Here is a 10,105-nt window from a genome sequence, read left to right as displayed (position 1 = left end):
TTGGTTCTATTGTGGAAATACTTGTTGGCTCTATTGTGGAAATACTTTGTTGGCTCTGTTGTGGAAATACTTTGTTGGCTCTATTGTGGAAATACTTCGTTGGCTCTATTGTGGAAATTGGTTCTATTGTGGAAATACTTTGTTGGCTCTATTGTGGAAATACTTTGTTGGCTCTATTGTGGAAATACTTTGTTGGTTCTATTGTGGAAATACTTTGTTGGTTCTATTGTGGAAATACTTGTTGGCTCTATTGTGGAAATACTTGTCGGCTACATTGTTGTCGCTTTTGTGAATGATATTGATAGCTGTCATATTTGGTCATGATGGAACTGTTACTGCAGTTGCTGTTGATGTTAATGATGACAATGATGTTGGTGATGATGATTACAACCATGGTTATAATGGTGATGGTGATGATGTGTTCACCTGTCGTGAATGAACACTGTACATAAAAAACCCCGCCAGATTGCAGAATCGGGGAAAGTTGTGGAAAACCAGACCACACTCAGCAAACTAACAGAACAACTAAAGTGAACAACAATCGCCAAAAAGCAAATGCAAAAACAAACAAAAACAAAAAAAATCAGTCAGCATGAAGACTTCAAAAAGATGGGGGGTGGGGGGGTGGGTGGACAAGAGAGAGACAGGGGGGGAGGGAGGGAGGGTGGGAGAGAGAGATGGTTTATTTATGTATGGGCCTCGGTCCCTTATGAAGTTTATAAACATCATATCACTATAAATGTCATTATCAACATACAGTCAAACACAAATATAACTGCAATACAGTTTAATGTGTAGAACAATAAAAGAAAAGAAAAATGTTTTCACAAAATAGCCATTTCTTTGAATTTGAAAGCTTTATATAAAAAAAAAATTTTAAATCTACGAATAACTTTAGTGGAAGTAGACGACATTGATAAATTCAATTCAAACAAAGTAGGTTTTCAATATTGATTTTTGGCTGAATAAGCTCCTCTCGAATGTTCCTTAAAGCAAAGAAAAAAGTGTATCTCATTTTATTGTAAGTCTTTGCATAATGGACAGATCAGGTCACTGTCGTTGCATGTTCTGTATCTGTAATGATGGACCGCTAATTCTGCAATACTGAATCTAAATCTTGTCTTTATATATCTTAAATGTCTGTCCATTTTTAACACCAAGTAAGGTTTATGATAAGACACACTGCAAAAATTCTTGAAGAAACTGAATATTTCACTATTTTGAATATGATCAGACAATTTCTGTCATCTACAATCAACCAATCGTTCTCGAAGCACGGGTAAACGCCTGGATGCTACTAGCACCTTGGTTTAACCAAACAAATCAAAACCCATTCTCGAACAAACAATGGCGAATCTTGGTTACCCAGTTCACTCTTACATCTAAATCAAACAGCATATTATAAGCTTTGCGGGATATTCAGTTATGATCCATTTGTAATAATCTGAACCAATAACGGATACACCTGATTGCAGAAACTAGATATAACGGGTATCGATTCATTTCACCATAAACTAAATCATTGGGCAGAGAGGGAGAGAGAGGATGTGCGTGCGTGTGTGTATTTGTTCTTTCTCTCTCTCTCTCTCTCTGACTGCTACCTACAAATCGTAAAACCAAAAGGAGAAAGTACTATCTGTAACCACCACAAGTCTGCCGTACCTTCACACCCTACCCTTCCCCTTTCTCAACTCAACTCTTTCCTCGTGTAGTGCAGGAACAAAACAGTGAACCTGCGACACGCTGAAACAGTTTGTATCGGAACGTGGATGCTTTGAAAACAACGTTTTCTTGTTTAAGGGTCAGATTCGGGGTGAGAGAGAGAGAGAAAGCTGTGTGCGCATGTGGGGGGAAGGTTTCTGGATACTGGCTCCAACAAGCTCAACATGTCAAAACAACCGCTGATCCATTTGGGACACACACCCCAACCTTTATATGCACGTGAATACCTGTGCACGAACACACTGTCTACACTCCCTTTACACACACACACACACACACACACACACTTTTAGTCTGCTGCTTCACTTATTAATTTGTGTGATTCTTTGTACATGCTTGCGCTGGCAGTGTATTAAAAAATTTGTGTTATACGAGGAAACACGCAATTGAAAAAACAGTTTTTGTACATTTTACTTGCATGATTTTGCATTTTTACCAAATCATATTTTCATTTCCTTGGCAACACGTTTAGCGGTTAACGTAAAGCGCCTTGCATAAGTTTGCAGTTGGGCCAACAGCAAAGTGAGAGCTGTATTGTCAGTGGTTTCTCCATTGCAAAAGGAAATCATTTACAGTTTTGTCTTTTGTGACGGACTGTGACTGGCTCTGAGTACTGCAGCCTTGGGGGCTAGTTGGCCTTTGGGAACCATCCCAACGCCGACTGTCATAAAACCTCTTGGCCGAGAGAGTGGGGATGAAACTTGGGCAAGACACTCTCCACTATGATCAAATTCTAGCCCAGATAGTCGGGACAGAAGTTGCCTCCTCTGCTGTTCTGATGGTCATAGTCGGACACGACTATCATACATACATATGCATGTATGAAAAATGTATGTTGTACGATTGGTATGATAGATTTGTGTAAAATTTTGCACCACACCGGACATTATAACGGTACTTCAATAGCATTTAAGGTTTAAGTGAGGACCACTTTGCTCTATCTCTCGTTCTCTCTCTCAATTTCTGTCTCTCCCTCTCTCTCTCTCTCACTCTCTCTCTCTCTCTCTTCATCACCCTCTCCACCTCTCAGCTCTTTTTCTTGTTCTCTCGTAATGTGTATGGATGTGCGTGTGCCACTAGTGTGTGGAGGGGTAGGTGGGGGAGACACACAGTGTACTTCAGTGTAATGTGAACTTGTGGAATGTTCATTGTATTGTTTTCTTTGGTAGTTTTGGTTGTTTTGTTTTTGTTCTTTTTCCTCCTCCAAAAGACTGTATTGTGTATTCCTATATGGAGAAATGTAACCTGTATAAGGGAAAAAAGAGGTGGGGTGAGGGGTGTAATTCTGCACAAGCATTTTACGTTATATTCATCTGTGTCAAAGAGAAATGCAGCTGTGTATTTCATCATCACATTCTTTAAAGTTTGACAGTACATGGATTTTTTTTTTCTTTTCGGGTCTACTTTGTCTTCTTCTTTTTTTTCCTTTTTTTTCAAAACACTTCTTGTAGAAAAAAAAGTTGCTGTTTGTTTATACAATGTACCATCGTGGAATAAAATTTTGGCTTAAGACTTGATATGACTTCACAGAGAGATTCCAGATTCCAGATGGTTTAATGTTCATAAGTCATCAGGCTCCTAACATTGTCAACAATAACAGACAGTATTCTAGTACATTACAATTTTGCTTGGACTCTGATTACATAATCCTACAATTTACTTAGCTGACATGTGGGTAAGTCACACACACACACACACACACACACACACACACACACACACACACACACACACACACACACACACACCGCGCGCGCACGCGCGTGCGATGAATCCTTCATTTGAATTGAGTTGTGGCCTGCGGCTCACACCTGCACTGCATGTGTATGGATATTCGTCTGGAACAGGAACAACAAATAATCAGTTGCTTAGCTCCGTCAATATGTCACGCTTTTTCTCAGCGTAAAATACAAAATGGGCTAGATTATGCATTGACATTACATCAGGGCATTGCATTAAATCACTGAATTGCTCTTCATTAATTGTGTTTGATCCAAAATAATGATACCGTAATTCTTTGTAGCATGGACAAATACAAATAAAATGTACTTCATTTTCTATTTGATCTTTGCAAAAACTACATAAAATCCTTAATGTATTGTCTGGAACAAATCGAAAAGCGTTTGTGTTGAGAGGAAGAACACCCATTCTGAGTTTTGCGATCATATCTGTAAAATGTTTTATTCTAATATTATCTATGTAAGGTTCAGGGAAAAAATTTGACTTGAAAGTTGAATACAGCGAAAATCTCTCGCTGGTGTTAATTGCTGTTGTCCAGCCGTCAATAAAGTTAGCAACGAGTCGATCTCTCAATAACGAGAGGAAAGATCGTTCACACAGAGAGAGAGAGAGAGAGAGAGAGAGAGAGAGAGAGAGAGAGAGAGAGAGCATGTATCTCCACACAAAGAAACAAAGCATTGCATTCTGAAAACCTTTGTGCCGTTACCGAACCGAGCTCGCTCGCGCTGCTCATCGCCTTGTTCAGGATCAGAATCAGAACTAAATTTATTTGGATTTTTTAACAAGGATTATAAGACACACATACGCAGTCACATCCACAAACATAAAAAGATTCAGTAAACGATAGATAAAAAGCCTTCTAGCGTGAGCTGACTGATCTAACAGCAGTATTAAATTTTGTGTGTGAATTCTCTAAAATTCTTTGTATAGTTAGCGGTTATCTAAGAAATGATATTCATCTTCAGGTGTTTTTTCTTCTTCTTTTTTTTACATTGTAGGCACAGTCTCATTTCCTTTTGGATAGTAAATATCTACCATTTTCTTTAGCGAGATCCTCCACGTGGAACAGCTCACCTGGGGACGCTTCATGCGGTCCTTTATGTGTGTGTGTGTGCGTGTGAGAGAGAGGAGAGAGAGAGAGAGATTTGTTGGCTTTTTTGTTTGTTTTTTTTTTGGTGTGTGTGTGGGTTTTTTTGGTTTGTTTGTTTTTAAGCGTTTAAATGCATGTTTTAAACGTCGGTGTTGACATTGTACAACGCTATTGAGCATGTTTAACATGGAAAGACGCTTTATAAACTAGATTATCATCATCAGTAGTACTATCCATCCCTGACAAAAATTCTGACCAGATACCAACATCGCGCAGCAGGCGGTAAGGTGCAGGACGGAAGAACAACACCTGCAGGCACCACACTGCAGTCTGCAGCACCCAGCACGGACACTTGTTCTTCCTCATGGACCAACCCCAGACTGGAACCAGGAGGTTGTGACAACTGAACCCATGGACTTTTTCAAACCCAGACTCCCCCTTTCTTCCTGTAAGCAAGCTACATCACTCACCCCCTCCATCTCTACACCCCTACTCCACTCCCTGCTTTTTTTTTTTTCTTTTTTTTTTTAACAGCGCGCCCTTTCCGTTTCCTGATACTTCACTCCCCAGCCCTCTTGCCCCTACTTCCCCCACTTGGGTCTTCCAGTATCCCCAGTACGACACCGGCTATGACGATGTGAGGGGTGGGGGGGGTGGAGGGAAGGGGTAGGGAGGGGGGGGACTCAAAATGAGTGACGTGTGTGTAATGCCACTGAAAGTGTGCAGATGATGGGGCAGTGAAAAGAAACAAAGGAAGAAAAAACAGGACAAAGGAAACTGGTGGAAAAGTTACCGCAGTATTGATGTCGGTCGTGCACCATTACTCACCGATACCTTCTTCCCCCCCCCCCGTCCCCCTCCCAGGCCCTCCTCCCCCCCGACTGGTGTATTTCCGCTCACGTGGGTGGAAGTACCACAAACTGAAATGGAGTTGGCATTGTGGATAACAACGTTGGTAGGGTATGTGTGTTGTTGGTCACTGATCCTACGTCTTTTCACGAAGAGTGCTATTAAACGAAAAACAAATGGGTGTTGGAGAGTGAGTAAAAGTTGGAAAGGGGTGGGTTGTGGGAAGGTGTGATGTCAGGAACAGGAACAGGAAAACTGGACTGTGTGGATGTGCTGTGTGTATTTGACTGCGTGCGTGTGTCCATGCGTGTGTGCGCGCATATATGTGATGATTTCTTAAAACTTTAGTATTTTCCAATAATTAAAGGTGGGTTTTTTTTCTAGATATAAGAAGGAAATAAATCCTACAAATACAAATGTTTGCTTATGGGATTGTTCCATGAAGAAACAACAAAAAAAGATGATGATACAGCACCTGTCCTCGCTCAGAGTCCAAACTCTACACGCTTCACAAACACGGAATCATTTGCACAACAGGCTGCCTACTGGCGTAGAACCGACTGACAGCGGCCATTGGGCGCTCATCATTCGTGTCCCGTTTCATTCAGTCAGGTTACAGTCGCGCGCGCGCGCGCGCGCACACACACACACACACACACACACACACACACACAGAGTCATTGAGACATGTAATATTTTACGTGTATGACCGTTTTTGTTTATCTATCCCGCCATGTAGGCAGTCATACTCCGTTTTCGGGGGTGTACATGTTGGGTATGTTCTTGTTTCCATAACCCACCGAACGCTGACATGGATTATAGGATCTTTAACGCGCGTATTTGATCTTCTGTGTACGTGTACACACGAAGGGGATTCAGGCGCTAACAGGTCTGCTCACATGTTGACCTGGGAAATCGGAAAAAAAATCCTTAACCCATCATGTGCGACGAAGATCAAACTCAGGAAACTGGAGTTCTAACCAGCTCTGACCAGTTGACCACCGCACCCGTCATGGAAAAGGCTGGTGAGTAAAACAAGATGTCAGATTGTTTTGTTGTAAGTACTGGGATATACTGCTTAACGACATCATTGGTAAAGATGATATGTTCAGGGTTGATATTTTGTTCATATATATATATATATCTTTGGTTGTAAAAATATTTCTTCTCAATCTACACATAAGGGATTCTATTTTTCTGTTTATGTGAACTTTCTTTTTTTCATATTGTAAAATTCTTTTACTTTTCATTACATTTTGTATGTAACTAAAACTGTTTCCAAACATATGGTTCTACTAAACTGCAGTATCCACGTGATCACACAGGAATATCCACATGAACTGTCTCCGAGCGACACCTTGCTCCGTGATTCACTGTTCTGTCCACTTTATCATTATACTAAGTGAAGACTGAGATGATATTCAGCATTCATCGTTTGATTCAGTGGCTTCGTGGTCCATGGCTTATTGCTGGGAAACATTTTAACAATCTTTTCTGGATTAATCATAATCACAAACAGTAATATAGCGAGAAAAACATCAGTTGCTTCATTTACATCAACAGAGGAATAAATCAAACATTCTAATCAGAGCATTAACACCATCCTTGAAGTTGCTCAGTGTGATCATGTGACTAGATTTTAACAGACATTTTAAACAGCACGGTTGGTTTGTACAACAGGCCTGTATGCGGGGACCGGATTGACAGTATTATGATCGGACTGACCGGGATACTGGAACTGGAAAGGTGCACGGTATGTGCCTTTGGAATGGTACCGTAACGATCAAGTGTGCTACCTAAACGTGCAGGTACTGTCACACACTGTTCAAAAGAAGGGAGAGACGATCACAGTTGTTCAGTCACTCAGAATAAAAGTCGGTGCATCGGGAGACGTGACCTGCAGCGACCGGACAACATCGGCAATGTCCACTGCTGCACGTGCAGTGTCAGCTTTCGGGTTTGTAGACATAGCAGTGATGAACACCTGACTGAACTCACGCCACGGATTGGCCAGACTGCAGTATTGTTCGTTCACAGCACACGAGAGAAAGAGTGACAGACTTTTTCCACTACGACTTGCTCTGTTCCTGAAACTGTCTTCTGCTGAGAGTATCGGCCAGGCACATTCCGTTCAAGTGATATTGCTTATCAAAAGGGGAAATAAAGAACCCAAAGAAAACATTACGCGAAGGAGAGCCAAAAAGCAGTCGCAATATTTCTTCTGTTTTTTTTTTCCCCAGAAAGCTCAGTTTTTACCATTTGTGTTCTTCCCAGAGAGTTCAGGTTTTCGTTCATGTGGTCAGAGAATGTGGTAACCAACACTTTCAAGGTGATAGATAATATCTGTAATTGTATAAAAATGGCGGTACAAAAAAGATGTAGTTTTCCCTTTCCCCCTAAAATAGTGAAGAACAAACAAAAATTGAAAGGGAAACAACAGGTGAGCATGCAGATGATTGCAGAGTGTGCCAGAAAAACAAAGGATGAACCCAGATTGCTGCTTCACCTGTTTCGCCACTGAAAACGGCACGGTGACGCACAGAATTCAATAAATGCATGCGTAACGAAACAAGACAGGGCAGAAACACAGCAACACAAACATCTACACACACACACACACACACACACACACCAAACAACTGCCGTTTACTCACACAAAATCCCACCGGCTCCAGATGGTCCAATTAACAGTCCGCAAAGCCAAACAAAAAAACAAAACAAAAAAAACTCCGGCTCAGAAGCGATTTTCGCAGTCTCTTCACACACACACACAAAACCTTCTACAAAAACATCAGCAAACAAACCGTTTCGCCAGTCACAAAGTCTGTTTTACAAAGACTCCTGAACCGAGGCCAACAAAACACATTAAAGAAACAGGTCGTGAACTGGTGCTTTCTGACGGTTTGCAAAGTGTTCGTCAGTCACACACACGCGCGAGCCAGCAATCTAAACAGAGCGGCTTCCAGTGAACTGGCTGAGACAGACCGACAGACACAACACACGCACACAGTGAGCGCTGACTCCATCGTCTATTATCGCTCGTGGGATTGTACCTCGAAACCGGTGCGCGAGCTGAACATCGACCCCTTGTTGTTTACCGTGCATTGGGTAAAATGTGGAAGGAATTAAAAAGATTGGCCACAGAGATCACTAATGATTTGCTTCCTTCTCTCTCTCTCTCTCTCTCTCTCTCTCTGGGGGATGCCCACAGGGGGCGCCCACAGCTGGTTTCCTTTTTCATCAATGAATTGGCAGTAGAGTTATGAAAGAAGGGTAGACATGGAATGCAAATGATACCTGGCGCAACAGAATTGTTCCTAATGCTATTTGCTGACGATGTTGTTCTCTTGTCTGACACACCCATTGGGTTACAAAATCAATTAAATGCCCTTAAGCAAGAAACAGACAGACTACAACTAACAGTAAATCTTGATAAGACCAATATCATAGTCTTCCGCAAAGGAGGTCATCTTTCGACTCATGAAAAATGGTGCTATGGTGATAGAGAAATAATAGTAACCAATTCATATAAATATTTAGGGATGTTATTCACAACTAAACTGAGTTTGACGTCTGCGTGGGATGAAGCAAATAGAAACGGAAAAACAGGTGTCATCCAAATTATAAAATAGGAGGCTACTGTCGACTGATGCACAGCTTTTCTGGAAACTTCGACACACAAATTGAACCAGTCTTGAACTATGGAGCGGAAATGTGGGGACTCATGACAAATAATCAAATGGAAAGAGTACATACTTTCACAATGAAGCGCTTTCTTGGTGTCCCATTACATTCATCAAACACTATAATGTATGGCGAAACTGGCAGGTACCCATTGCATTGTAAATCAATTGCAAAATGCATGAAATAGTGGCTCAAACTTACTAGACTGCCAACATCACGATTATGTAGGCAAGCATACGAGATGCTGCTGCTGCAAGAGGAGAAGGGCAAACAGAACTGGGTATTCCACATCAAGAAAACACAAACGGAACATGGATTCGGTCTGGTCTGGATGTGCCAAGGAGTAGGGCACGAGAGCGGCTTTGTATCTGAATTTAAAGATAGACTTATAGCATGTTACAAACAAACCCTGGCACGGAGAAATAGAGAGCAATATGTATAAATGGTTCTGTTCATTTAAATCAATTTTTCAAACGGAGAAATATATCAAGATCGCAGCAAACAAGTGGCATAGAATGTTTTGCGAGGCTCAGATTGAGAGCACTTGGACTGAATACCAACAGAAGATGGTTCGATTCAGACGTAGCGACATCCCCTTGCCCAATGTGTGGCGAAAGCCCAGAAGATGAAAACCATTTCATATTTGACTGCAAAAGATATGAAGAATTGCGAAAAAACAAACAAAAAAAAACTGTACCCTTTTCAATACAGCTCCAATGCAGAGACAGAAAATGAAGATATGATACTCTCTAGCAAAATATGTATCCGAGGCGGTAAATATACGTAAAACGTCTACTACGGGTCCAAATACTCATTAATTAATTATAAACTTAGTATGGGTTCTATGAGGGGGGGAAAAGGCATAGACAAAAGGAAGGGTTACAACTGGATGGTCAATTTCGAAAATGTATTTTTCTGATGTGTTATATGTTTTATATGAACTTTGTTATGTGTTCGTATTGGTATGATGTATGTCGATGTCACATGCTTAGATAATTATTATTCAGATTATAATATGTA

At 41.1% G+C, this 10,105-nt stretch overlaps 1 protein-coding gene across 1 annotated transcript in view; it reads right to left on the bottom strand.

The window, feature by feature from the left end:
- The window catches only part of LOC143300286 (metabotropic glutamate receptor 7-like), a 98,405-nt gene extending 90,129 nt beyond the window's left edge, over nucleotides 1-8,276 (bottom strand). Inside the window, exon 1 of the mRNA XM_076613881.1 lies at nucleotides 8,056-8,276. The gene's annotated coding sequence lies outside the window, so the exon portion shown is untranslated. The remainder of the gene's footprint in view (nucleotides 1-8,055) is intronic.
- Nucleotides 8,277-10,105: the final 1,829 nt, after the last annotated feature.

Source organism: Babylonia areolata, chromosome 26 (genome assembly GCF_041734735.1).
Source record: "Babylonia areolata isolate BAREFJ2019XMU chromosome 26, ASM4173473v1, whole genome shotgun sequence".
NCBI classification, from domain to species: domain Eukaryota; kingdom Metazoa; phylum Mollusca; class Gastropoda; order Neogastropoda; family Buccinidae; genus Babylonia; species Babylonia areolata.
Note: the sequence above shows the minus strand (reverse complement) of the source record. Positions and strands in the feature narration are given on the sequence as shown.